General features: G+C 46.1%; 2 protein-coding genes across 7 annotated transcripts in view; both read right to left on the bottom strand.

Moving 5' to 3' along the window:
• Positions 1–26,945, bottom strand: part of LOC143802809 (uncharacterized) — a 410,869-nt gene that overhangs the window by 282,792 nt on the left and 101,132 nt on the right. Inside the window, exon 1 of one of the 6 annotated variants that reach the window (XM_077281357.1) lies at positions 11,079–11,321. The exons of 3 other annotated variants lie outside the window; for them this stretch is intronic. The gene's annotated coding sequence lies outside the window, so the exon portion shown is untranslated. Of the gene's footprint in view, positions 1–11,078; positions 11,322–26,945 lie in introns of those variants that run through there. 2 more of the 6 variants (XM_077281359.1, XM_077281362.1) reach the window with 2 other exon arrangements.
• The window catches only part of LOC143802783 (uncharacterized), a 143,146-nt gene that overhangs the window by 58,712 nt on the left and 57,489 nt on the right, over positions 1–26,945 (bottom strand). The window lies entirely within an intron of this gene.

Raw genomic sequence — 26,945 nt, 5'->3', positions numbered from 1 at the left:
GAGCATCTCATGGGGCATAATGTGTGGAGCATCTCATGGGGCCCCTAATGTGTGGAGCATCTCATGGGGCCACAATGTATGGAGCATCGTATGGGGCCATAATGTGTGGAGCATCTCATGGGGCCATAATGTTTGGAGCATCTCATGGGGCCATAATGTGTGGAGCATCTTATGGGGCCATCAAGCTTTATGCAGCATTGTATGGGGCAAATGTTTCTATGGAGCATGTTATGGGGCCATTATTAACCTTTGTGCAGCATTATATGGGGTATATTTTAATATGGAGCATCTTATGGGGCCCATCATGAACTGTATGGAGCATTATATGGGGCTCCTGATTCAATATGGATATTCAAAAACACTTAACCTACTGATGTCTCAATTAATTTTACTTTTATTGGTATCTATTTTTATTTTTGATATTTACCGGTAGCTGTTGCATTTCCCACCCTAGGCTTATACTCGAGTCAATAAGTTTTCCCAGTTTTTTTTGGCAAAATTAGGGGGGTCGGCTTATACTCGGGTCGGCTTATACTCGAGTATATACGGTAACTCACAATTCCCAACATCATCATTTCTTTCCACAGATGAAAAGTTTTAGAAAAAAAGCATATGGACGCAGGTTAGTCAAAGTTTTGGGCCCCTGTAATAAATCTGGCCCTATAGATTGTAAGCTTGCGAGCAGGGCCCTCACTCCTCTTGGTATCTATTTTGAACTGTATTTTTGTTACGCTGTAATGTCTATTGTCTGTACAAATCTCCTCTATAATTTGTAAAGCGCTGCGGAATATGTTCGCGCTATATAAATAAAATATTATTATTATTCCGACCTTCAAAGAAGCATCCACCTCCACAATGACTGGTTCATGGAGATTGGGTTGGATTACAACAGGAGCAGACTTGAAACACTCAATTTTTTGAAAGCCCTGATAGCACCCGTTGACCAAAACCGTGAGATTCACCCCCTTACGTGTAAGATCAGTAAGAGGTTTAGCAATCTGAGAAAAACCCTTGATAAATTCGCTATAATAGTTGGCGAATCCCATAAAATGCTGCAAAGCTTTAAGATCACAAGGTTTACCCAATCAATTGTGGCCTGCACCTTCCAAGGGTCCTTTTTAAACCCTCCTGCTGACAAGTTAAACCACAAGAATGAAGTTTCCTGAAAAGAAAAACCACATTCCTCTAATTTAGCAAATAAAGAATTCTCCCTCAACCTTTGTACCACAACACAGACATGTTCCTGGTGAGAGTCCAAATGGGGAGAGAAAATTAGAATATCATCCAGGTAAATCACAACAAATCTTCCAATGCAATCAGAAGAAAATATCATTCATAAAATGTTTAAATACAGCAGGTGCATTAGATAATCCAATGGCATTACAAGGTTTTCATAGACCCCATCACCCTTCTGGGGGCGCATATCAAAATCTAAGCCCCTCTAAGATCAAGTTTAGAAATGACCCTTGCCCCCAGAAGCTGATTATGTAGGTCGGGGATGAGAGGAAGTGGGCATTTTTAACCATGATTTTGTTTAGTTCTTGAAAATTGAGGCAAGGACAGAGATAAAGAAAAAATCCAGCAGCTACAGGGGAGGTGTAAAGACTGATCTGACCTTTCCGAAAACTTTTGTGAATAAATTATTTCCTGGTGCCCGTTCAGGCCCAAACAAATTGTAAAGCTGAGCTTTAGGCAATTTAGGGTTATGAATAAGATTAATAGCAAAATCATAAGGACAATGGGAGGTAGTATCTTCTCTTTTTCCGATAACACATCTCAGAAGTCCTTCAGGTTCCCAGGCAAACCCTCCAGACTAGCAGAGCATATTTGTACAGATTTTATACAGTTCTTGCAACAATTGGGGCTCCAATCTCCTCCTGACACCAATCAATAACAGAAATGTGAATTAGCAACCATGGAAGTCCCATTACCAATCCAGCAGGTAAATTATCCAACACAAAACAGGAGATGGATTCACAGTGGAGTGCCCCCACTTGGAGCTAACTGTGTCTTGTCAAGGGTGATGATTTTAATGGGTTTTTCTAAACTAACTGTCCCTAATCCTAACTTCAGAACCTGAATCAATAAAGTAAGGGCTCCTACTCACTTGCGCGAGACTCGGATGAGTCTCGCACGGCAATACCCGGCACTGCACCTGGCACAGAGGAGCGGAGCGTGCGGCCGCATGTATTCCTATGCGGCCACACGCTCCGATTTGAGTGCTTGCAGCAGTGCCGGGTATTGCTGTGCGAGACTCATCCGAGTCTCGCGCAAGTGAGTAGGAGCCCTTATCAGCAGAACGGTCAATGAAAGCCAATGTTTATACCACCTGGCTCCTCAAGGATAACACCGTATTTATCAGTACTTCACCAGAGGAAGAAAAAGGTACCTGGGAGTCTGGGTGACCTTCTCGGCCGTCACCCAAACTTCAGCCGTCACCCAGACTCAGCATTCTCCCGATGATTTGATAGCCTGAGGCCGAGTTGGGCAGTTCTTGAGAAAATGTCCAGAGACCACAGTACAGATAGAGTCCAAAATCTTGTCTATGTCTATTCTCCACAACACAAAGACTGGCAACTCTAACCTCCAATGACTCCATCCCCAGTAAATGGACCTGCTCCAGGGAAGTATAATTAGCAGCCTGCTGTTCACCATGTCTCGCACAGATTCTGTGGTCCATTCGTATGGCCTGGGTCATGGCCTCCACCAGAAAACAAGGGGCATCATGAAGGACCAGTGCGTCCTTAAGAGTTTCAGAACGGCCTTTGAGGAATTGGCACCCGAGAGCTGCATCATTCTATGGAACTTCAGTGGACCACTGCCGGAACTCAGTACAGTCATCCTCAGCAATGCGACCCCTCTGTGCCAGGTTCATGATCTTAGCCTCAGTGACCCGAACTCAGTCTGGTTCATCATAGATCAAACCTAAACTGTCAAAAAACTATTTTGGGGCTTGTTTAGACAAAGAAAATGCCCAGGTCCGAGAACCCCCTAGCAGTAGATACATCATTATTCCCACCCGCTGGAACTCCTCCCTTGATGGCCTGGGGTGCAGGGTAAAAAATAACCTGCAGTTCTCCCTGAACACCCTAAACTTGTCTTTCTCTCCCGAAAACTTATCAGGGAGGGATACCTGTCATGGTTCTCAATGGCAAGAGACCGTAGTAAAGCATACAAAAGGACTAGCTCTTGGAAGATGGGAACTCGAGCTGACTGTGAGCTAAACCTACCGCACAACTAACAGTGGCCGGGTAGCGTGCCTACGTTTTATCCCTAGACGCCCAGCGCCAGCCGGAGGACTGACTGACCCTAGCAGAGGAAAATACAGACCTGGCTTACCTCTAGAGAATTTTTTCCCAAAAGGCAGACAGTAGCCCCCACATATATTGTCGGTGATTTTAGAGGAAAATGACACACGAAGTATGAAGATAGGTTTAGCAAATTGAGGTCCGCTTACTAGATAGTAGGAAGACAGAAAAGGGAACTTCACAGTCAGCTGAAAACCCTTTCAAAACACCATCCCGAAATTACTTTAAAACTCTAATATCAACTCATGACACCAGAGTGGCAATTTCAGCTCACAAGAGCTTCCAGCCTCAGAAATATTCAAAAACAGAGAACTGGAACAAAAATGCAAAACAATCTTAGGACTACAAGTCCAACTTAGCTGATAGTAGTCTAGGAGCAGGAACATGCAACAGAAAGGCTTCTGGTACCATTGTTGGCCGGCATAGAAATGACTGAGGAGCAAGGCTAAATAGAAACTCCCACATCCTGATGGAAACAGGTGAACAGAGGAGATGAAGCACACAAGTTCAGTACCACCAGTAACCACCGGGGGAGCCCAGAAACCAAATTCACAACAGTACCCCCCCCCTCAAGGAGGGGGCACCGAACCCTCACCAGAACCACCAGGGCGATCAGGATGAGCCCTATGAAAGGCACGGACCAAATCGGAGGCATGAACATCAGAGGCTGTCACCCAAGAATTATCCTCCTGACCGTAGCCCTTCCACTTGACCAAATACTGAAGTCTCCGTCTGGAAACACGGGAGTCCAAGATCTTCTCGACAACGTACTCCAACTCACCCTCAACCAACACCGGAGCAGGAGGCTCAACGGAAGGCACAACCGGTACCTCATACCTGCGCAACAATGACCGATGGAAGACATTATGAATAGAAAAAGATGCAGGGAGGTCCAAACGAAAGGACACAGGGTTAAGAATCTCCAATATCTTGTACGGGCCGATGAACCGAGGCTTAAACTTAGGAGAAGAAACCTTCATAGGGACAAAACGAGAAGACAACCACACCAAGTCCCCAACACAAAGACGAGGACCAGCACGACGACGGCGGTTGGCAAACTGCTGAGTCTTCTCCTGGGACAACTTCAAATTGTCCACCACATGCCCCCAAATCTGATGCAACCTCTCCACCACAGCATCCACTCCAGGACAATCCGAAGACTCCACCTGACCGGAAGAGAAACGAGGATGAAACCCCGAATTACAGAAGAAAGGAGAAACCAAGGTGGCAGAACTAGCCCGGTTATTGAGGGCAAACTCCGCCAAGGGCAAAAAGGCAACCCAATCATCCTGATCCGCAGACACAAAACACCTCAAATAAGTCTCCAAGGTCTGATTAGTTCGCTCGGTCTGGCCATTAGTCTGAGGATGGAAAGCAGACGAAAAAGACAAATCAATGCCCATCCTAGCACAGAACGCTCGCCAAAATCTAGACACGAATTGGGTTCCCCTGTCAGAAACGATATTCTCCGGAATACCATGCAAGCGAACCACATTTTGAAAAAACAGAGGAACCAGCTCGGATGAGGAAGGCAATTTAGGCAAGGGGACCAAATGGACCATCTTAGAGAAACGGTCACACACCACCCAGATGACAGACATCTTCTGAGAAACAGGGAGATCAGAAATAAAATCCATGGAGATGTGAGTCCAAGGCCTCTTCGGAATAGGCAAAGATAACAACAATCCACTAGCCCGAGAACAACAAGGCTTGGCCCGAGCACAAACATCACAAGACTGCACAAAACCTCGCACATCTCGCGACAGGGAAGGCCACCAGAAGGACCTAGCCACCAAATCCCTGGTACCAAAGATTCCAGGATGACCAGCTAACGCAGAAGAATGGACCTCCGAGATGACTCTACTGGTCCAATCATCCGGAACAAACAGTCTACCAGGCGGGCAACGATCAGGTCTATCCGCCTGAAACTCCTGCAAGACCCATCGCAAGTCTGGGGAAACAGCAGATAATATCACTCCATCCTTAAGGATACCTGTAGGTTCAGAATTACCAGGGGAATCAGGCTCAAAACTCCTAGAAAGGGCATCCGCCCTCACATTCTTAGAACCCGGTAGGTAAGAAACCACAAAATTAAACCGAGAGAAAAATAACGACCAGCGCGCCTGTCTAGGATTCAGGCGCCTGGCAGACTCAAGATAAATCAAATTCTTGTGGTCGGTCAATACCACCACCTGATGTCTAGCCCCCTCAAGCCAATGACGCCACTCCTCAAAAGCCCACTTCATAGCCAAGAGCTCCCGATTACCAATATCATAATTTCGCTCAGCGGGCGAAAATTTACGAGAAAAGAACGCGCAAGGTCTCATCACGGAGCAGTCGGAACTTTTCTGCGACAAAACCGCCCCAGCTCCGATTTCTGAAGCGTCGACCTCAACCTGAAAAGGAAGAGTAACATCAGGCTGAAGCAATACAGGGGCGGAAGAAAAGCGGCGCTTAAGCTCCCGAAAGGCCTCCACAGCAGCAGGGGACCAATCAGCAACATCAGCACCCTTCTTAGTCAAATCAGTCAACGGCTTAGCAACATCAGAAAAACCAGTTATAAATCGACGATAAAAATTAGCAAAGCCCAAAAACTTCTGAAGGCTCTTAAGAGAAGAGGGTTGCATCCAATCACAAATAGCCTGAACCTTGACAGGGTGCATCTCAATGGAAGAGGGGGAAAAAATGTACCCCCAAAACGAAATCTTTTGAACCCCAAAAACACACTTAGAACCCTTTACACACAAGGAATTAGAGCGCAAAACCTGAAAAACCCTCCTGACCTGTTGGACATGAGAGTCCCAGTCATCCGAAAAAATCAAAATATCATCCAGATACACAATCATAAATTTATCCAAATATTCACGGAAAATGTCATGCATAAAAGACTGAAAGACTGAAGGGGCACTTGAAAGACCAAAAGGCATTACTAAATACTCAAAATGGCCCTCAGGCGTATTAAATGCGGTTTTCCACTCATCCCCCTGCTTAATTCGCACTAAATTATACGCCCCACGAAGATCAATCTTAGAGAACCACTTGGCCCCCTTTATTCGAGCAAACAAATCAGTAAGCAGTGGCAAAGGATACTGATATTTAACCGTGATTTTATTCAAAAGCCGATAATCAATACACGGCCTCAAAGAGCCATCTTTTTTAGATACAAAGAAAAAACCGGCTCCTAAGGGAGATGACGAAGGACGAATATGTCCCTTTTCCAAGGACTCCTTAATATATTCCCGCATAGCAGCATGTTCAGGCACAGATAGATTAAATAAACGACCCTTTGGAAACTTACTGCCCGGAATCAGATCTATAGTACAATCGCAATCTCTGTGCGGAGGTAGTGAACCAAGTTTAGGCTCCTCAAAAACGTCACGATAATCAGATAAAAATTCCGGAATCTCAGAGGGAATAGATGACGAAATGGAAACCAAAGGTACGTCCCCATGAGTCCCCTGACATCCCCAGCTTAACACAGACATTGCTTTCCAGTCGAGGACTGGGTTATGAGATTGCAGCCATGGCAATCCAAGCACCAACACATCATGTAGATTATACAACACAAGGAAGCGAATAATCTCCTGGTGATCCGGATTAATACGCATAGTTACTTGTGTCCAGTATTGTGGTTTATTACTAGCCAATGGCGTGGAGTCAATACCCTTCAGAGGTATAGGAACTTCCAGAGGCTCTAAATTAAACCCACAGCGTTTGGCAAAGGACCAATCCATAAGACTCAAAGCGGCGCCAGAGTCGACATAGGCGTCCGCGGTAATAGACGATAAAGAGCAAATCAGGGTCACAGATAGAATAAACTTAGACTGTAAAGTGCCAATTGAAACAGACTTATCAACCTTCTTAGTACGTTTAGAGCATGCTGATATAACATGAGTTGAATCACCACAATAGAAGCATAACCCATTTTTTCGCCTAAAATTCTGTCGTTCGCTTCTGGACAGAATTCTATCACATTGCATAATCTCTGGCGCCTTCTCAGTAGACACCGCCAAATGGTGCACAGGTTTGCGCTCCCGCAAACGCCGATCAATCTGAATAGCCATTGTCATGGACTCATTCAGACCTGTAGGCACAGGGAACCCCACCATAACATCTTTAATGGCATCAGAGAGACCCTCTCTGAAATTCGCCGCCAGGGCGCACTCATTCCACTGAGTAAGCACAGACCACTTACGAAATTTTTGGCAGTATATTTCAACCTCATCTTGCCCTTGAGACAGGGCCATCAAGGCTTTTTCAGCCTGAATCTCTAAATGAGGTTCCTCATAAAGCAACCCCAAAGCCAGGAAAAACGCATCCACATTGAGCAACGCAGGATCCCCTGGTGCCAAAGCAAATGCCCAATCCTGAGGGTCGCCCCGGAGCAAGGAAATTACAATCCTGACCTGCTGTGCAGGATCTCCAGCGGAGCGAGATCTCAGAGACAAAAATAATTTACAATTATGTTTGAAATTCTGGAAGCGAGATCTATCCCCGGAGAAAAATTCAGGTAAAGGAATTCTAGGTTCAGATATAGGAGCATGAATTACAAAATCCTGTAAACTTTGAACCTTCACAGCGAGATTATCCAAACCAATAGCTAAACTCTGAGGATCCATTTTAATCAGGTGAAATCAGAACCATTCAAGGATTAGAAGGAGAGAGAGACGAAGGCTGCAGTAAGCAGAGATGCAAGTGAATCAACTAATGAGCAAACTCAGAAAAAAAAAAAAAAAATTCTCTGCAGACTTCTTTTCTCTCCTTTCTTCTGCCAATTATTTTAACTCTTGGCCGGCCAAACTGTCATGGTTCTCAATGGCAAGAGACCGTAGTAAAGCACACAAAAGGACTAGCTCTTGGAAGATGGGAACTCGAGCTGACTGTGAGCTAAACCTACCGCACAACTAACAGTGGCCGGGTAGCGTGCCTACGTTTTATCCCTAGATGCCCAGCGCCAGCCGGAGGACTGACTGACCCTAGCAGAGGAAAATACAGACCTGGCTTACCTCTAGAGAATTTTTTCCCAAAAGGCAGACAGTAGCCCCCACATATATTGTCGGTGATTTTAGAGGAAAATGACACACGAAGTATGAAGATAGGTTTAGCAAATTGAGGTCCGCTTACTAGATAGTAGGAAGACAGAAAAGGGAACTTCACAGTCAGCTGAAAACCCTTTCAAAACACCATCCCGAAATTACTTTAAAACTCTAATATCAACTCATGACACCAGAGTGGCAATTTCAGCTCACAAGAGCTTCCAGCCTCAGAAATATTCAAAAACAGAGAACTGGAACAAAAATGCAAAACAATCTTAGGACTACAAGTCCAACTTAGCTGATAGTAGTCTAGGAGCAGGAACATGCAACAGAAAGGCTTCTGGTAACATTGTTGGCCGGCATAGAAATGACTGAGGAGCAAGGCTAAATAGAAACTCCCACATCCTGATGGAAACAGGTGAACAGAGGAGATGAAGCACACAAGTTCAGTACCACCAGTAACCACCGGGGGAGCCCAGAAACCAAATTCACAACAGATACCACAGGCTCGGGAGAGACCACCTGTACATCAGAGAGTACTGACGTTACAGCCACTGCCGGCAATGGGAGGCTATAGGAGATAGTCATCAAATAATTTATCTGACCCTTCAACTGATATTGTGATGACTCCAGACTATGGCAATCCTTAGCAAGATCATGAATCATCTGCATCAATTTCGCCACGTGCTCGCAGAGCGTGTGAACAGGCTCCACATTGGCGAAAAAGAAAAACGTATGGGCCAGACGTAATGTGATACTGAGTCACCTCTCAAGGACAAGCTGTGAGATGGACAGTCAAGGAGTCTGAGGTCAGAAGCCAGGAGGGGGCATAACAAACAGAATGAATAGATGAAGACGTCAGGTAATGGTCTGAGGTTAGAATACCAGGAGACAAAGGAAAAGAGCAGAAGGGGTTAAACAGATTGATGGTCAGAACGAAGTCCAAAGTCAGGCAATGAAAGATCAATAAAAAGAACCCAGGGCAAAGAGTCACAAACCACAGAGTAGCTGAATGTACGGCAGAGGTCAAGGAGATACAGCCCAGATAAGTAGCCTGTGTGGGCAGGGTTTCTCGCTCTCTCCTCCATGTGTAGTGCGGGGTCTGTCACTCTCTCTCCCCCATGTGTAGTGCAGGGTCTGTCACTCTCTCTCCCCCATGTGTAGTGCGGGGTCTGTCACTCTCTCTCCTCCATGTGTAGTGCGGGGTCTGTCACTCGCCTCCATGTGTAGTGCGGGGTCTGTCACTCTCCTCCATGTGTAGTGTGGGGTCTGTCACTCTCTCCTCCATGTGTAGTGCGGGGTCTGTCACTCTCTCTCCTCCATGTGTAGTGCAGGGTCTGTCACTCTCCTCCATGTGTAGTGCAGGGTCTGTCACTCTCTCTCCATGTGTAGTGCGGGGTCTGTCACTCTCTCTCCCGTGTGTAGTGTGGGGTCTGTCACTCTCTCTCCATGTGTAGTGCGGGGTCTGTCACTCTCTCTCCCGTGTGTAGTGTGGGGTCTGTCACTCTCTCTCCATGTGTAGTGCGGGGTCTGTCACTCTCCTCCATGTGTAGTGTGGGGTCTGTCACTCTCTCTCCATGTGTAGTGCGGGGTCTGTCACTCTCTCTCCCGTGTGTAGTGCGGGGTCTGTCACTCTCTCTCCTCCATGTGTAGTGCGGGGTCTGTCACTCGCCTCCATGTGTAGTGCAGGGTCTGTCACTCTCCTCCATGTGTAGTGCGGGGTCTGTCACTCTCTCTCCCGTGTGTAGTGCGGGGTCTGTCACTCTCTCTCCTCCATGTGTAGTGCGGGGTCTGTCACTCGCCTCCATGTGTAGTGCGGGGTCTGTCACTCTCTCCTCCATGTGTAGTGCGGGGTCTGTCACTCTCTCTCCTCCATGTGTAGTGCAGGGTCTGTCACTCTCTCTCCTCCATGTGTAGTGCAGGGTCTGTCACTCTCTCTCCATGTGTAGTGCGGGGTCTGTCACTCTCTCTCCCGTGTGTAGTGTGGGGTCTGTCACTCTCCATGTGTAGTGCGGGGTCTGTCACTCTCTCTCCCGTGTGTAGTGTGGGGTCTGTCACTCTCTCTCCATGTGTAGTGCGGGGTCTGTCACTCTCCTCCATGTGTAGTGTGGGGTCTGTCACTCTCTCTCCCATGTGTAGTGTGGGGTCTGTCACTCTCTCTCCATGTGTAGTGCGGGGTCTGTCACTCTCCTCCATGTGTAGTGTGGGGTCTGTCACTCTCTCCTCCATGTGTAGTGCGGTGTCTGTCACTCTCTCTCCCCCATGTGTAGTGCAGGGTCTGTCACTCTCTCTCCCATGTGTAGTGCAGGGTCTGTCACTCTCTCTCCTCCATGTGTAGTGCGGGGTCTGTCACTCTCTCCCCCATGTGTAGTGCAGGGTCTGTCACTCTCTCCTCCATGTGTAGTGCAGGATCTGTCACTCTCTCTCCCCCATGTGTAGTGTAGGGTCTGTCACTCTCTCCCCCATGTGTAGTGCAGGGTCTGTCACTCTCTCCTCCATGTGTAGTGCGGGGTCTGTCACTCTCTCTCCCCCATGTGTAGTGCGGGGTCTGTCACTCTCTCTCCCCCATGTGTAGTGCAGGATCTGTCACTCTCTCTCCCCCATGTGTAGTGCAGGGTCTGTCACTCTCTCTCCCCCATGTGTAGTGCGGGGTCTGTCACTCTCGGGGTCCATATACAGAGCAGGGTGACAGCGGCTATAAATAGGGGGACTACACCCAGGACACAGCACCCACCTCCACCTGCAGAGCGGCCGCCGTGTGCGGACAGGACCTGTGTGACGTCACTGTCATGTGATCAGTCACATGGGGAGGAGTCACATGATCAGGGGCGGAGCTCCAGGGTTCTCAGTGTCTGCAGGACTCTGCTGTGCTGGATGATGTCTAGTATCATAGAGGAGGATGGAGCAGAGCCGTGTGTGTAATGTGTGCGGAGCGGAGCCGTGTGTGTAATGTGTGCGGAGCGGAGCCGTGTGTGTAATGTGTGCGGAGCGGAGCCGTGTGTGTAATGTGTGCGGAGCGGAGCCGTGTGTGTAATGTGTGCGGAGCGGAGCCGTGTGTGTAATGTGTGCGGAGCGGAGCCGTGTGTGTAATGTGTGCGGAGCGGAGCCGTGTGTGTAATGTGTGCGGAGCGGAGCCGTGTGTGTAATGTGTGCGGAGCGGAGCCGTGTGTGTAATGTGTGCGGAGCGGAGCCGTGTGTGTAATGTGTGCGGAGCCGTGTGTGTAATGTGTGCGGAGCAGAGCCGTGTGTGTAATGTGTGCGGAGCAGAGCCGTGTGTGGAATGTGTGCGGAGCAGAGCCGTGTGTGTAATGTGTGCGGAGCGGAGCCGTGTGTGTAATGTGTGCGGAGCGGAGCCGTGTGTGTGTAATGTGTGCGGAGCGGAGCCATGTGTGTAATGTGTGCGGAGCAGAGCCGTGTGCGTAATGTGTGCGGAGCAGAGCCGTGTGTGTAATGTGTGCGGAGCGGAGCCGTGTGTGTAATGTGTGCGGAGCGGAGCCGTGTGTGTAATGTGTGCAGAGCCGTGAGTGTAATGTGCATGAAGCGGAGCTGTGTGTTGCAGTGGTGGGGCTGTGGACTGCTCCCTGACACTCCAGGGGTTTAATACATTTCATGTATGTTATGAATTGATGATACCACTGGGGCTGCAGTCAGCTGAGAGTTAACTGTGTGGGCAGCACGGTGGCGCAGTGGTTAGCACAGCAGCCTTGCAGCGCTGGAGTCCTGGGTTCTAATCCCACCTTGGACAACATCTGCAAAGAGTTTGTATGTTCTCTCCGTGTTTGCGTGGGTTTCCTCCGGGCACTCCGGTTTCCTCCCACATTCCAAAGACATACTGATAGGGAATTTAGATTGTGAGCCCCATTGGGGACAGTGATGATAATGTGTGCAAAAACTGTAAAGCGCTGCGTAATATGTTAGCGCTATATAAAAATAAAGATTATTATTATTATTATAACTGTAATGGCCGGCCCAGTTTGGGAGAGAGAACTGAGAGTTGGTAGAAGGTGCAGTCAGTGTGGGTCAGCAGTGAGTGAAGTAGCAGGCCTGGGACAATAGGCTGCTAGGGACAGTGTGGGCCTAAGGCTGGGTTCACATTGCGTTAATGGCAATGTGCTGACGGCATCCGTTACATAGCGGCACTAACTCTATGGAACGGATGCGTTAGCGCACCCTTTAGCTGCCATTATGTAGCGCATCGCTAACGCATGTCATAATCGGCATGCATTTAGCGATGTGCCGTCATTCTGTGATGGACCCTCAGACGCGGTCTGCAGCGTTTTCGGGTCCGTCACCGCTAACACAGATGAAGTATCTGCGCTAGCGCGATCGCATAACGCGATCTTTTTCGGCACTTGCGTTAACGCAGTCCATTTAACGCATGCATTGAACGGACTGCACTAACGCAATGTGAACCTAGCCTAATACTCGGGGCAGTTGATTGCTGAAAATACCCTTCCGTGTGATTCCATCTAAATGGCCTGGGGCAACATTGAGATGAATGTCGGGGCCTAGAACACACTCAGCCCGTGAAGGGAAAGATGGACTCAAGACTACAGTACATGGGGCATAAGGTATTGAAATCTGAATATACTGCTCGTGGTGAAGAAGACTCTCGAGGGCTAGGAAAGCCAGTGAGCGGGATATTCTACCGATACAGAAGCTAGGGCTGAAGTTGTATTCAGTTCCTGCAACCCTGACAACAGACTGCTATTCACCACGTAAACGTTTGGTTGTTCTTATGAACCTCCTCCTGTCTCCTGGATTGTTTGGTGCCCGAGGTCGAGAAGAGGGATTCCTTGGCTCAGAAGAAGAAAAGGCCTGCAGGCCAGAAGTAGGTGTGATGCCCCTCACACATAGCAGGGCACCGTGACACAAGATGTCTGTAGGATGCCGAATGAATGGAAACAGAAGCTTGCCTTCGACTACCAAGCTTGGAAATCTTACATGTGTAATATACATGTAGCAGAGCCGTGTGAGTAGTTTGCATGTAGCAGAGCCATGTCTGCGTAATGTGAGAGCAGGAAAAATAAAGATTATTATAAAGATTATTATAATGTATCCTATCTCTATTTTGGTTATTGTACGTGCATCCCTACGTGCATTTGTCTAACCGGACTTAGAGATGACATAGAATAGTGAAAGAAAGAAGTAGAGCCGCACCTAGACCCTAAACCTGGATATGGATAGTGTTAACTTTAGCGAATGAGATGTATGTATGCTAATACCAGCACATACAGTGGGTACGGAAAGTATTCAGACCTCTTTAAATTTTTCACTTTGTTTCATTGCAGCAATTTGGTAAATTCAAAAAAAGTTCATTTTTTTCTCATTAATGTACACTCTGCACCCCTGTTATGATCCCAATGGCAAGGATCTCTGAGATTACAGCAAAAGCCTGCAAACATAAATACCAGCTCATAGGGACGTGGTAACTAGGCTGACCATATACCTGATCCTAGCACAAACACTAACAGTAGCCGGGGAACGTGCCTACGTTGATCCTAGACGTCTCGCGCCAGCCGGAGAACTAACTAACCCTATCAGGGAAAATAAGACCTCTCTTGCCTCCAGAGAAAAGACCCCAAAGTAATACAAGCCCCCAACAAATAATAACGGTGAGGTAAGAAGAAAAGACAAACGTAAGAATGAACTAGATTTTAGCAAAGAGAGGCCCACTGACTAATAGCAGAAAATAGTAAGATGACTTATATGGTCAGCAAAAAACCCTGCAAAATATCCACGCTGAATATCCAAGAACCCCCAAACCTACTAACGGTGAGGGGGGAGAATATCAGCCCCCTAGAGCTTCCAGCAATATCAGGAATCACATATTGTACAAGCTGGACAAAAATATGAACAAAGCAAAATAACAAAAAATAAGAAAGCAGGACTTAGCTTATCTTGCAAAGAACCAGGACCTGAAGACAGGAGCAAACAGAAATAAACTGATTACAACGATGCCAGGCACTGGACTGAGAATCCAGGAAGTTTAAATAGCAACACCCCAGGCCTAACGAAGCAGGTGAGTACCAACCTGGTAAAAGACAATCCAAGTGCCAAATCACTAGTGACCACAAGAGGGAGCCAAGAAGTATAGTTCACAACAGTACCCCCCCTTTAAGGAGGGGTCACCGAACCCTCACCAAGACCACCAGGGCGACCAGGATGAGCAGCGTGGAAGGCACGAACCAAATCGGCCGCATGAACATCAGAGGCGGCCACCCAGGAATTATCCTCCTGACCATAGCCCTTCCATTTGACCAAATACTGAAGCCTCCGTCTAGAGAGACGAGAATCCAAGATCTTCTCTACCACGTACTCCAACTCGCCCTCAACCAACACCAGAGCAGGAGGCACAACAGCAGGAACCACAGGCACAACGTACCGCCGCAACAAAGACCTATGGAACACGTTGTGAATGGCAAACGACACCGGAAGATCCAAACGAAAAGAAACAGGGTTAAGAACTTCCAAAATTTTATAAGGACCAATAAAGCGAGGCTTAAACTTAGGAGAGGAAACCTTCAGAGGGACATACCGAGAAGACAACCAAACCAAATCCCCAACACGAAGTCGGGGGCCCACACCGCGGCGGCGGTTGGCAAAACGCTGAGCCTTCTCCTGTGACAACTTCAAGTTGTCCACCACATGATTCCAAATCCGCTGCAACCTATCCACCACGGAATCCACCCCAGGACAGTCAGAAGACTCAACATGACCCGAGGAGAAACGAGGATGAAAACCAGAGTTGCAGAAGAATGGCGAAACCAAAGTAGCGGAACTAGCCCGATTATTAAGGGCAAACTCCGCCAATGGCAGGAAGGTCACCCAATCATCCTGGTCCGCAGAAACAAAACATCTCAAATAAGCCTCCAGTGTCTGATTAGTTCGCTCCGTTTGACCATTAGTCTGAGGATGGAAGGCAGATGAAAACGACAAATCAATGCCCATTCTAGCACAAAAAGATCGCCAGAATCTGGACACAAACTGGGACCCTCTGTCGGACACGATATTCTCCGGAATGCCGTGTAAACGAACCACATTCTGAAAAAACAAAGGAACCAGATCAGAAGAGGAAGGCAACTTAGGCAAGGGTACCAAATGGACCATCTTGGAAAAACGATCACACACCACCCAGATGACAGACATTCCCTGAGACACCGGAAGATCAGAAATGAAATCCATGGAAATGTGTGTCCAAGGCCTCTTCGGGACGGGCAAGGGCAGAAGCAACCTGCTAGCACGAGAACAACAAGGCTTAGCCCGAGCACAAGTCCCACAGGACTGCACAAATGACCGCACATCCCGTGACAAGGAAGGCCACCAAAAGGACCTAGCCACCAAATCTCGGGTACCAAAAATTCCCGGATGCCCTGCCAACACCGAGGAATGAACCTCGGAAATGACTTTGCTGGTCCATTTATCAGGAACAAACAGTCTGTCGGGTGGACAAGAGTCAGGTCTACCAGCCTGAAATCTCTGCAACACACGTCGCAAATCAGGAGATATGGCCGACACGATTACTCCCTCTTTAAGAATACCAGCTGGCTCCGAGACTCCAGGAGAGTCAGGCACAAAGCTCCTAGAAAGAGCATCAGCCTTAACATTCTTCGAACCAGGCAGGTACGAGACCACAAAGTCAAAACGAGAGAAAAACAATGACCAACGAGCCTGTCTAGGATTCAGGCGCTTAGCAGACTCGAGATACATCAGATTTTTGTGATCAGTCAAGACCACCACACGATGCTTAGCACCCTCGAGCCAATGACGCCACTCCTCAAATGCCCACTTCATGGCCAACAACTCCCGATTACCAACATCATAGTTCCGCTCAGCAGGCGAAAACTTCCTAGAGAAAAAGGCACATGGTCTCATCACAGAGCAACCAGAGCCTCTCTGCGACAAAACAGCCCCAGCACCGATCTCAGAAGCATCCACTTCAACCTGAAAGGGAAGTGAGACATCAGGCTGGCACAAAACAGGCGCCGAAGTAAACCGGCGCTTCAGCTCCTGGAAGGCCTCCACGGCTGCAGGGGCCCAATTAGCCACATCAGAACCTTTCTTGGTCATATCCGTCAAAGGTTTAACAACGCTAGAAAAATTAGCGATAAAGCGACGGTAGAAATTAGCAAACCCCAAGAACTTCTGAAGACTCTTAACAGACGTGGGCTGAGTCCAATCATGAATAGCTCGGACCTTGACTGGGTCCATCTCCACAGCAGAAGGGGAGAAAATAAAACCCAAAAAGGAAACCTTCTGCACTCCAAAGAGACACTTTGAGCCCTTCACAAACAAAGCATTATCACGCAAAACCTGAAACACCATCCTGACCTGCTTTACATGAGAATCCCAATCATCCGAGAAAACCAGAATATCATCCAGATAAACAATCATAAATTTATCCAGATACTTCCGGAAGATATCATGCATAAAGGACTGAAACACTGAAGGAGCATTAGAGAGCCCAAAGGGCATCACCAAGTATTCAAAATGACCTTCGGGCGTATTGAATGCAGTTTTCCATTCATCTCCCTGCCTAATGCGCACAAGGTTGTACGCACCACGAAGATCTATCTTGGTGAACCACTTGGCACCCTTAATCCGAGCAAACAAGTCTGACAATAGTGGCAAAGGATACTGAAACTTAACAGTGATTTTATTCAGAAGCCGATAGTCTATACAAGGTCTCAAAGACCCGTCCTTCTTGGCCACAAAAAAGAATCCCGCACCAAGAGGGGAAGAGGATGGACGAATATGCCCCTTCTCCAAAGACTCCTTGACATAAGAACGCATCGCGGCATGCTCGGGTACAGACAAATTAAATAATCGTCCCTTAGGAAATTTACTGCCAGGAATCAAATCTATAGCGCAGTCACAGTCCCTATGAGGAGGAAGATCACTGGACTTGGACTCACTGAATACATCCTGATAGTCACACAAATACTCAGGAACCTCTGAAGGAGTAGAAGTAGCAATAGACACCGGCGGAGAATCGCAATGAATTCCCTGACAACCCCAACTCGACACAGACATAGCCTTCCAATCCAAAACAGGATTATGGGTCTGTAACCATGGCAGACCTAACACGACCAAATCACTCATTTTATGCAGAACAAGAAAACGAATCACCTCCCGATGTTCAGGAGTCATGCACATGGTCACTTGTGTCCAAAACTGCGGTTTATTTTCCGCCAGTGGCGTAGCATCAATTCCTCTGAGAGGAATAGGAATTTTTAAAGGCTTCAGGACAAAACCGCAGCGCTTGGCAAACGACAAGTCCATAAGACTCAGGGCAGCACCTGAATCCACAAACGCCATAACAGGGTAGGAAGACAATGAACAAATTAAAGTCACAGACAAAATAAATTTAGGCTGCAAATTACCAATGGAGACAGGACTGACAACCTTGGTTAGGCGTTTAGAGCATGCTGATATAACATGTGTAGAATCACCACAGTAAAAACACAGCCCATTCTGTCGTCTATGATTTTGTCGTTCGGTTCTAGTCAGGATTCTATCACATTGCATTGCTGGATCGGGGTTTCTATCACATTGCATTGAAACAGGTGTCTGTTCAGACAACACCGCCAGAGGATTAGGGGATTTGCGCTCCCGCAAACGCCGATCAATCTGAATAGCCAGCGCCATAGAATCATTCAGACTTGTAAGAATTGTGAAACCCACCATCACATTCTTAATGGCTTCAGAAAGGCCATTTCTGAAATTTGCGGCCAGAGCACATTCATTCCATTGAGTAAGCACGGACCATTTCCGAAATTTTTGGCAATACACTTCGGCTTCATCCTGGCCCTGAGAGATAGCCAGTAGAGCTTTTTCTTCCTGAATTTCAAGATTAGGCTCCTCATAAAGCAATCCGAGCGCCAGAAAAAACGCATCGACATCCGCCAATGCCGGATCTCCTGGCGCCAACGAGAAAGCCCAATCCTGAGGGTCGCCACGCAAAAAAGGAGATAACAATTTTAAATTGCTGAGCTGAATCTCCAGACGAACGAGGTTTCAAAGATAGAAACAATTTACAATTATTCCTAAAATTCCTAAATTTAAATCGATCTCCAGAGAACAGCTCAGGAATAGGTATCTTAGGCTCAGACATAGGACTGCTAACAACAAAATCCTGAATGCTCTGCACTCGTGCAGCAAGCTGATCCACACTAGTAATCAAGGTCTGAACATTCATGTCTGCAGCAAAGCTTACAGCCACTCTGAGAAAAAGGGGAAGGAAGAAAGAGGAGAAAAAAAAAAACTCAGAACTCCTTTTCTTTTAATCCCACTTCTGCAATGCATTAACTATTCATGGCCTGGCATACTGTTATGATCCCAATGGCAAGGATCTCTGAGATTACAGCAAAAGCCTGCAAACATAAATACCAGCTCATAGGGACGTGGTAACTAGGCTGACCATATACCTGATCCTAGCACAAACACTAACAGTAGCCGGGGAACGTGCCTACGTTGATCCTAGACGTCTCGCGCCAGCCGGAGAACTAACTAACCCTATCAGGGAAAATAAGACCTCTCTTGCCTCCAGAGAAAAGACCCCAAAGTAATACAAGCCCCCAACAAATAATAACGGTGAGGTAAGAAGAAAAGACAAACGTAAGAATGAACTAGATTTTAGCAAAGAGAGGCCCACTGACTAATAGCAGAAAATAGTAAGATGACTTATATGGTCAGCAAAAAACCCTGCAAAATATCCACGCTGAATATCCAAGAACCCCCAAACCGACTAACGGTGAGGGGGGAGAATATCAGCCCCCTAGAGCTTCCAGCAATATCAGGAATCACATATTGTACAAGCTGGACAAAAATATGAACAAAGCAAAATAACAAAAAATAAGAAAGCAGGACTTAGCTTATCTTGCAAAGAACCAGGACCTGAAGACAGGAGCAAACAGAAATGAACTGATTACAACGATGCCAGGCACTGGACTGAGAATCCAGGAAGTTTAAATAGCAACACCCCAGGCCTAACGAAGCAGGTGAGTACCAACCTGGTAAAAGACAATCCAAGTGCCAAATCACTAGTGACCACAAGAGGGAGTCAAGAAGTATAGTTCACAACACACCCCATCTTGACTGAAAAAAAATAGAAATGTAGAAATGTTTGCTAATTTAATAAAAAAGAAAAACTGAACTATCACATGGTCATAAGTATTCAGACCCTTTGCTCAGTATTAAGTAGAAGCACCATTTGAGCTAGTACAGCCATGAGTCTTCTTGGGAATGATGGAACAAGTTTTTCACCCCTGGATTTGGGGATCCTCGGCCATTCTTCCTTGCAGATCCTCTCCAGTTCCGTCAGGTTGGATGGTGAACATTGGTGGACGCCATTTTCAGGTCTCTCCAAAGATGCTCCATCGGGTTTAGATCAGGACTCTGGCTGGGCCAGTCAAGAATGGTCACAGAGTTGTTCTGAAGCCACTCCTTTGTTATTTTAGCTGTGTGCTTAGGGTCATTGTCTTGTTGGAAGGTGAACCTTCGGCCAAGCCTGAGGTCCAGAGCACTCTGGAAGAGGTTTTCATCCAGGATATCTCTGTACTTGGCCGCATTCATGTTTCCTTCACTGACAACCAGTCGTCCTGTCCCTGCAGCTGAAAAACACCTCCTTAGCATGATGCTGCCACCACCATGTTTTACTGTTGGGATTGTATTGGGCAGGTGATGAGCAGTGCCTGGTTTTCTCCACACATACCGCTTAGAATTATCACCAAAAAGGTCTATCTTCCTCTCGTCAGACCAGAGAATCTTATTTCTCATAATCTGGGAGTCCGTCATGGGTTTTTTAGCAAACTCTGTGCAAACTTTTTTGAATTTACCAAATGGCTGCATTGAAACAAAGAGTGAAAAATTTAAAGGGGCCTGAATACTTTCTGTACCCACTGCATGTAAAGATAGGCTGAGCCCATTATAGTGCTACAATATATATCCAGTAAACACCTATGTAAACCCTGACCAGTGATGTAATAGAGGTTTGTTCTGACACTGAGTGTCATTGTTGTTCTCTCTCCTTGTACATATACTTGGATTTTACAATTTAATTTGGAGCAAGCGCAATGTCTCAGTACATTCCACATTACGTGGCAATCAATAAACCTGGTGTCAGAACAGGGACCCACTAGCTCAAAGGACCGATTGATCCAAATATTTTGCCGTTGTCAGGGGATACCGCGACAGAAAGGGACCAGATGGTTTCTGCATTTGATTATCCAAACTCCTGGTCTGGTTTGAATTGTTTCACCATCAGACTAAGCAGTGCAGGCTTTTTTTGCTCTGGACTTGCTAGAGTTAATTAGTTCAGTTTTTCTTGTGGAGCTTTCCATCATGGATTGTCTCAGCTGTTCTGTGTTGGACACTCTCCTCTTGTATGCAGATGGGAAAATAAGTATTTGATACTCTTGACGATTTTACAAGTTTTCCCACCTACAGACAGAATAAAAAATAAAAAATCACATTGTATGATTTTTACATAATATGCATTTTATTGCATGAAATAAGTATTTGATCACCGACCAACCAGTAAGAATTCTGGCTCTCACAGACCTGTTAGTTTTTTCTTTAAGAAGCCTCTTACTCCGCACTCATTACCTGGATTAATTGCACCTGTTTGACCTTGTTACCTGTAGAAAAGACACCAGTCCATACACTCAATAACACTCCAACCTCTCCACCACGGCCAAGACCAAGGAGTTGTCTAAGAACACCAGGGCCAAAATTGTAGACCTGCACAAGGCTGGGATGGTCCACAGGATAATATGCAAGCATCTTGGTGAGAAGGCAACTCTTGGCACAATTATTAGAAAATGGAAGAAACACAAGATGAGTGTTAATCTTCCTTGGTCTGGGGCTCCAAGCAAGACCTTGCCTCGTGGGGTAAGGGTGATTATGAGAAAGGTCAGGAATCAGCCCAGGACAACACAGGAGGACCTGATCAATGACCTGAAGAGAGCTGGGACCACAGTCTCAAACATTACCATTAGTAACTCACTACACCATTATGGATTAAATTCCTGCAGGGCATGCAAGATCCTCCTGCTCACGTCAGCACATGTCCAGGCCCGTTTGAAGTTTGCCAATGACCATCTGGATGATCTAGAAGAGGCATGGGAGAAGGTCATGAAGTCAAATGAGACCAAAATAGAACTTTTTGGTATAAACTCTACTTACTGCGTTTGAAGGAAGAAGGATGGACACAACATCAAGAACACAGTCCCATCTGTGAAGCATGGTGGGGGATCTATCTTACTTTGGGGTTGCTTTTCTGCAAAGGGGACAGAACGACTGCAACCGTATTGAAGGGAGGATGGATGGGGTCATGTATCTCGAGATTTTGGTCAACAACCTTCTTTCCTCAGTAAGAGCCTTGAAGATGGGTCGTGGCTGGGTCTTCTAGCATGAAAATGACCCAAAACACACAGCCAGGGCAACTAAGGAGTGGCTCCGTAAGAAGCATTTCAGGGTCCAGGAGTGGCCTAGCCAGTCTCCAGCGCTGAACTCAATAGAAAATCTTTGGAGGGAGCTGAAACTCAATGTTGCCCAGCGACAGCCCCAAAACCTGAAAGATCTGGAGAAGACCTGTATGGGGGACGGCTATAGAGTCTGCAGCTTTGATCCAGGGGTATTTTACTCAGGTTGTTCCAGAGATACATCTGCAGGTAGGGGCCATATACTTGTAATCAATCAATTGTTATGTGCTAGCAGGCTTGTCCTCTCCTGTGGTTCTTGGACTACCTTTGCTTACGCTGCTTTATCGTGGCCGACACGGGAGGTGGTAAGGTGGAGAGAGTACACTGTCAAGGACACTGCTGGGGCACCCGGTTTGCCAGGGTTGATACCTGATCTATGACTGAATTCCTATCTGACTTTGGGGATGTGTTTTCGAAATAAGGGTGCCAAGAACTCCCTCCTCATCGTACTTATGACTGCACCGTTAATCTAATTGCCTGGGCCAAATTGCCCAAGAGCAGGTTATATAATATTTCAGATCCGGAAAAGCAGGCCATGAAGAATTATATCGCAGAAAGTTTGGCTAAGGGGCATGTCCGATCTTCCTCATCTCCCGTTGCCGCAGGTTTTTTCTTTAAGCCCCTGCATAAATTTTCATAAAATCTAAAACCCCAGTATGAGTAAACCCAGGGGAACGAAGAGATCCATTAAAGTACAATATATATTTTTTTTATTAATCAATTAAAAAAAAATCTAAAATCTGTCTAAGGGTCACTTCCGTCTTTCTGTCTGTCTGTAATGGAAATCCCAAGTCGCTGATTGGTTGTGGCAAAACAGCCACAACCAATCAGCGACGCCACAGTCCGGCGGCAAAATGGCCGCTCCTTACTCCCCGCAGTCAGTGCCCGCTCCATACTCCCCTCCAGTCAGTGCTCACGCAGGGTTAATGGCAGCGGTAACGGACCGCGTTATGCCGCGGTGTAACGCACTCCGTTATCGCTGCTATTAACCCTGTGTGATCAACTTTTTACTATTGATGCTGCCTATGCAGCATCAATAGTAAAAAGATCTAATGTTAAAAATAATTTTAAAAAAATAAGAGACCGCTACGTCATCACCTCACAAGACCGCAATGCACTCTTGGGACCGGAGCGCGCGAGGAGTATCGGTAAACGCTTCGCCTGGATCCGGGGCCAACGGAAGGTGAGTATATAACTAGTTTTTATATTAATTCTTTTTTTTTTAACAGGTATATGGTGCCCACATTGCTATATACTACGTGGGCTGTGCAATATACTACGTGGCTGTGCAATATACTACGTGGGCTGTACAATATACTACCTGGGCTGTGTTATATACTACGTGGGCTGTGCAATATACTACGTGGCTGTGCAATATCCTACGTGGGCTGTGCAATATACTACTTTGGGTTGTGCAATATACTACGTGGGGTGTGGGCTGTGCAATATACTACATGGGCTGTGCAATATACTGACGTGGGCTGTGCAATATACTGATATGGGCTGTGCAATATACTACATGGCTGTGCAATATACTACGTGGGCTGTGCAATATACTACGTGGGATGTGGGCTGTGCAATATACTGACGTGGGCTGTGCAATATACTGACGTGGGCTGTGCAATATACTATGTGGCTGTACAATATACTACGTGGCTGTGCTATATACTACGTGGGCTGTGCTATATACTACGTCGCTGTGTTATACACTACATGGGCTGTTATATACTACGTGGGCTGTGCTGTATACTACGTGGGCTGTGCTATATACTACGTGGGCTGTGCTATATACTACGTGGCTGTGTTATATGCTATGTGAGCTGTTATACACTCCATGGGCTGTGCTATATACTCAGTGGGCTGTGCTATATACTCCTTGGGCTGTGTTATATACTACGTGGCTGTGCTATATACTCCGTGGGCTGTGCTATATACTACGGGGCTGTGCTATATACTACGTGGCTGTGCTATGTACTTGTACTACGTGGCTGTGCTATTTACTACGTGGGCTGTTATATACTACGTGGCTGTGCTATATACTACGTGGCCGGCCGCGAACAATCAGCGACAGGCGCGGGATTTGAACCACGCTTCGCTAATTGGTCGCGGTTGGCCAAATCCTGTGTATTCAATGTATTATTCTAAAATCTTCATAAATAAACTACATACATATTCTAGAATACCCGATGTGTTAGAATCGGGCTACCATCTAGTAAATACATAAACATAAGTAAAAAAGCAGAAACGCAGAGTGCCTCACAAGGAAGACGTCCTAAACCTCCAGTAGATTAAGATCCATAATTATAGGAGTATATGTAACCAAGGTAACGGCTATACCGCTCACAGAACAAGTGGGGTAACAGAAACAAAGGGGAGGCAGATGGACAATAAGGTGGTAACCAATTCAGTGAGCATAACTTCAAGGCAGGTTAATAGATTTCAGCTGCCATTAGAAATAAAGAAATTGCCTAGTGCTTGGAAAGGTGCAATGCCCTGAAACAATGTGTCCTCCCTATTGATATCCTATTAGTAGAGAAGGTACAGATGACAAGTACAGGTGCTTCTCACAAAATTAGAATATCATCAAAAAGTTAATTAATTTCAATACAAAAAGTGAAACTCAAATAGAGTCACACAGACAAACAAACAGAGGGATCTATTTCATGCGTTTATTTCTGTTAATGTTGATGATTATGGCTTACAGCCAATGAAAACCCAAATGTCTTTATGTCAGTAAATTAGAATTAACAAAAAAAAAACACCTACAAAGGCTTCCTAAGTGTTTATAAAGGTCCCTTTGTATGTTTCAATAGCTCCACAATCATGGGGAAGACTGATGACTTGACAGATGTCCAGAAGGCGTCATTGACACACTCCACAAGCCACAAAAGGTCATTGCTAAATAAGCCGGCTGTTCACAGAATGCTGTATCCAAGAATATTAATGGAAAGTGGAATGGAAGGGAAAAGTGTGGTAGAAAAAGGTGCACAAGCAGACGGGATAATGGGCTACAAGTGTCACATTCCTTGTGTCCAGCCACTCATGACCAATCGAGCAACCTGGGCTTCCATAACCCCTCAGCAGTGCCACAGGCTGATCGCCTCCATGCCACGCCGCATTGATGCAGTAATTTGATGCAAAAGGAGCCTGGACCAAGCATGGAGTGCATTTACTGAACAAACATTTCAGTAGGACAACATTTTGGATTTTAAAATCATCTTTTAAGCTGGTGTTATAAAGTATTCTAATTTATTGACAATGACTTTTGGGTTTTCATTGGCTGTAAGCCATAATCATCAACATGAACAGAAATAAACACGTGAAATAGACCACTCTGTGTGTAATGACTGTATATAATATAGGAGATTAACTTTTTGTATTGAAGAACTGAAATAAATTCACTTTTTGATGATATTCTACCGTATATACTCAAGTATAAGCTGAGATTTTCAGCCCATTTTTTTAGGCTGAAAGTGCCCCTGATTCAATATGGCTATTCAAAAACACTTAGCCTACCGATGTCTCAATTAATTTTACTTTTATTGGTATCTATTTTTATTTTTGACATTTACCGGTAGCTGCTGCATTTTCCACTCTAGGCTTATACTCGAGTCATTAAGTTTTCCCAGTTTTTTGTGGCAAAGTTAGGGGTCTTGGCTTATACTCAGGTCGGCTTATACTCGAGTATATATGGTAATTTAGCAAGAAGCACCTGTATATGCACACTCTGCTTTAAACCCTGTGTAATGTACATACACCCTTCTGTATTCCCTCTATGTTATGAATACATTGATAAGATTCTCCCTGTCCATCCATTACTCAGTGAGGAGTAGGAGATAACCTTTTTTTTGCCGGAGCTGCTGTTCTGGTGCTTTGTGCATTCCTTCTATTCCTTGTAACATTTTTCTATACAGGAGATAGTGCTAATGCTGTGTGTGATGCCAGTGGAGAAGTGAGAAAGGTTTAGGAAGAAGAGTTACAGGGCGTGTGCTCACCGCGCACCTGCAGCACAAAGGCTATGGAGAAATGTAATCAGAAGGGAGCAGAGGAATCTTGAAGAGGAAGCAGAGCTGTGACAGCAGAGCTGATGCCAGGGAATAGGAAGCAAATCAAAATGGCATAAAACAGCATGAAACTGGCAGAAACAGTTTTGGGGTATCTTTAGGGGCATTATACTTTGGCATTTACAATGCCTACAAGTAGTATTCAACCCCCTGCAGATTTAGCAGGTTTAATAAGATGCAAATAAGTTAGAGCCTTCAAACTTCAAACAAGAGCAGGATTTATTAACAGATGCATAAATCTTACAAACCAAAAAGTTTTGTTGCTCAGTTAAATTTTTATAAATTTTAAACATAAAAGTGTGGGTCAATTATTATTCAACCCCTAGGTTTAATATTTTGTGGAATAACCTTTGTTTGCAATTACAGCTAATAATCGTCTTTTATAAGACCTGATCAGGCCGGCACAGGTCTCTGGAGTTATCTTGGCCCACTCCTCCATGCAGATCTTCTCCAAGTTATCTAGGTTCTTTGGGTGTCTCATGTGGACTTTAATCTTGAGCTCCTTCCACAAGTTTTCAATTGGGTTAAGGTCAGGAGACTGACTAGGCCACTGCAACACCTTGATTTTTTGCCTCTTGAACCAGACCTTGGTTTTCTTGGCTGTGTGCTTTGGGTCGTTGTCTTGTTGGAAGATGAAATGACGACCCATCTTAAGATCCTTGATGGAGGAGCGGAGGTTCTTGGCCAAAATCTCCAGGTAGGCCGTGCTATCCATCTTCCCATGGATGCGGACCAGATGGCCAGGCCCCTTGGCTGAGAAACAGCCCCACAGCATGATGCTGCCACCACCATGCTTGACTGTAGGGATGGTATTCTTGGGGTCGTATGCAGTGCCATCCAGTCTCCAAACGTCACGTGTGTGGTTGGCACCAAAGATCTCGATCTTGGTCTCATCAGACCAGAGAACCTTGAACCAGTCAGTCTCAGAGTCCTCCAAGTGATCATGAGCAAACTGTAGACGAGCCTTGACATGACGCTTTGAAAGTAAAGGTACCTTACGGGCTCGTCTGGAACGGAGACCATTGCGGTGGAGTACGTTACTTATGGTATTGA

This window comes from Ranitomeya variabilis, chromosome 1, assembly GCF_051348905.1.
Source record: "Ranitomeya variabilis isolate aRanVar5 chromosome 1, aRanVar5.hap1, whole genome shotgun sequence".
Taxonomy (NCBI): domain Eukaryota; kingdom Metazoa; phylum Chordata; class Amphibia; order Anura; family Dendrobatidae; genus Ranitomeya; species Ranitomeya variabilis.
Note: the sequence above shows the minus strand (reverse complement) of the source record. Positions and strands in the feature narration are given on the sequence as shown.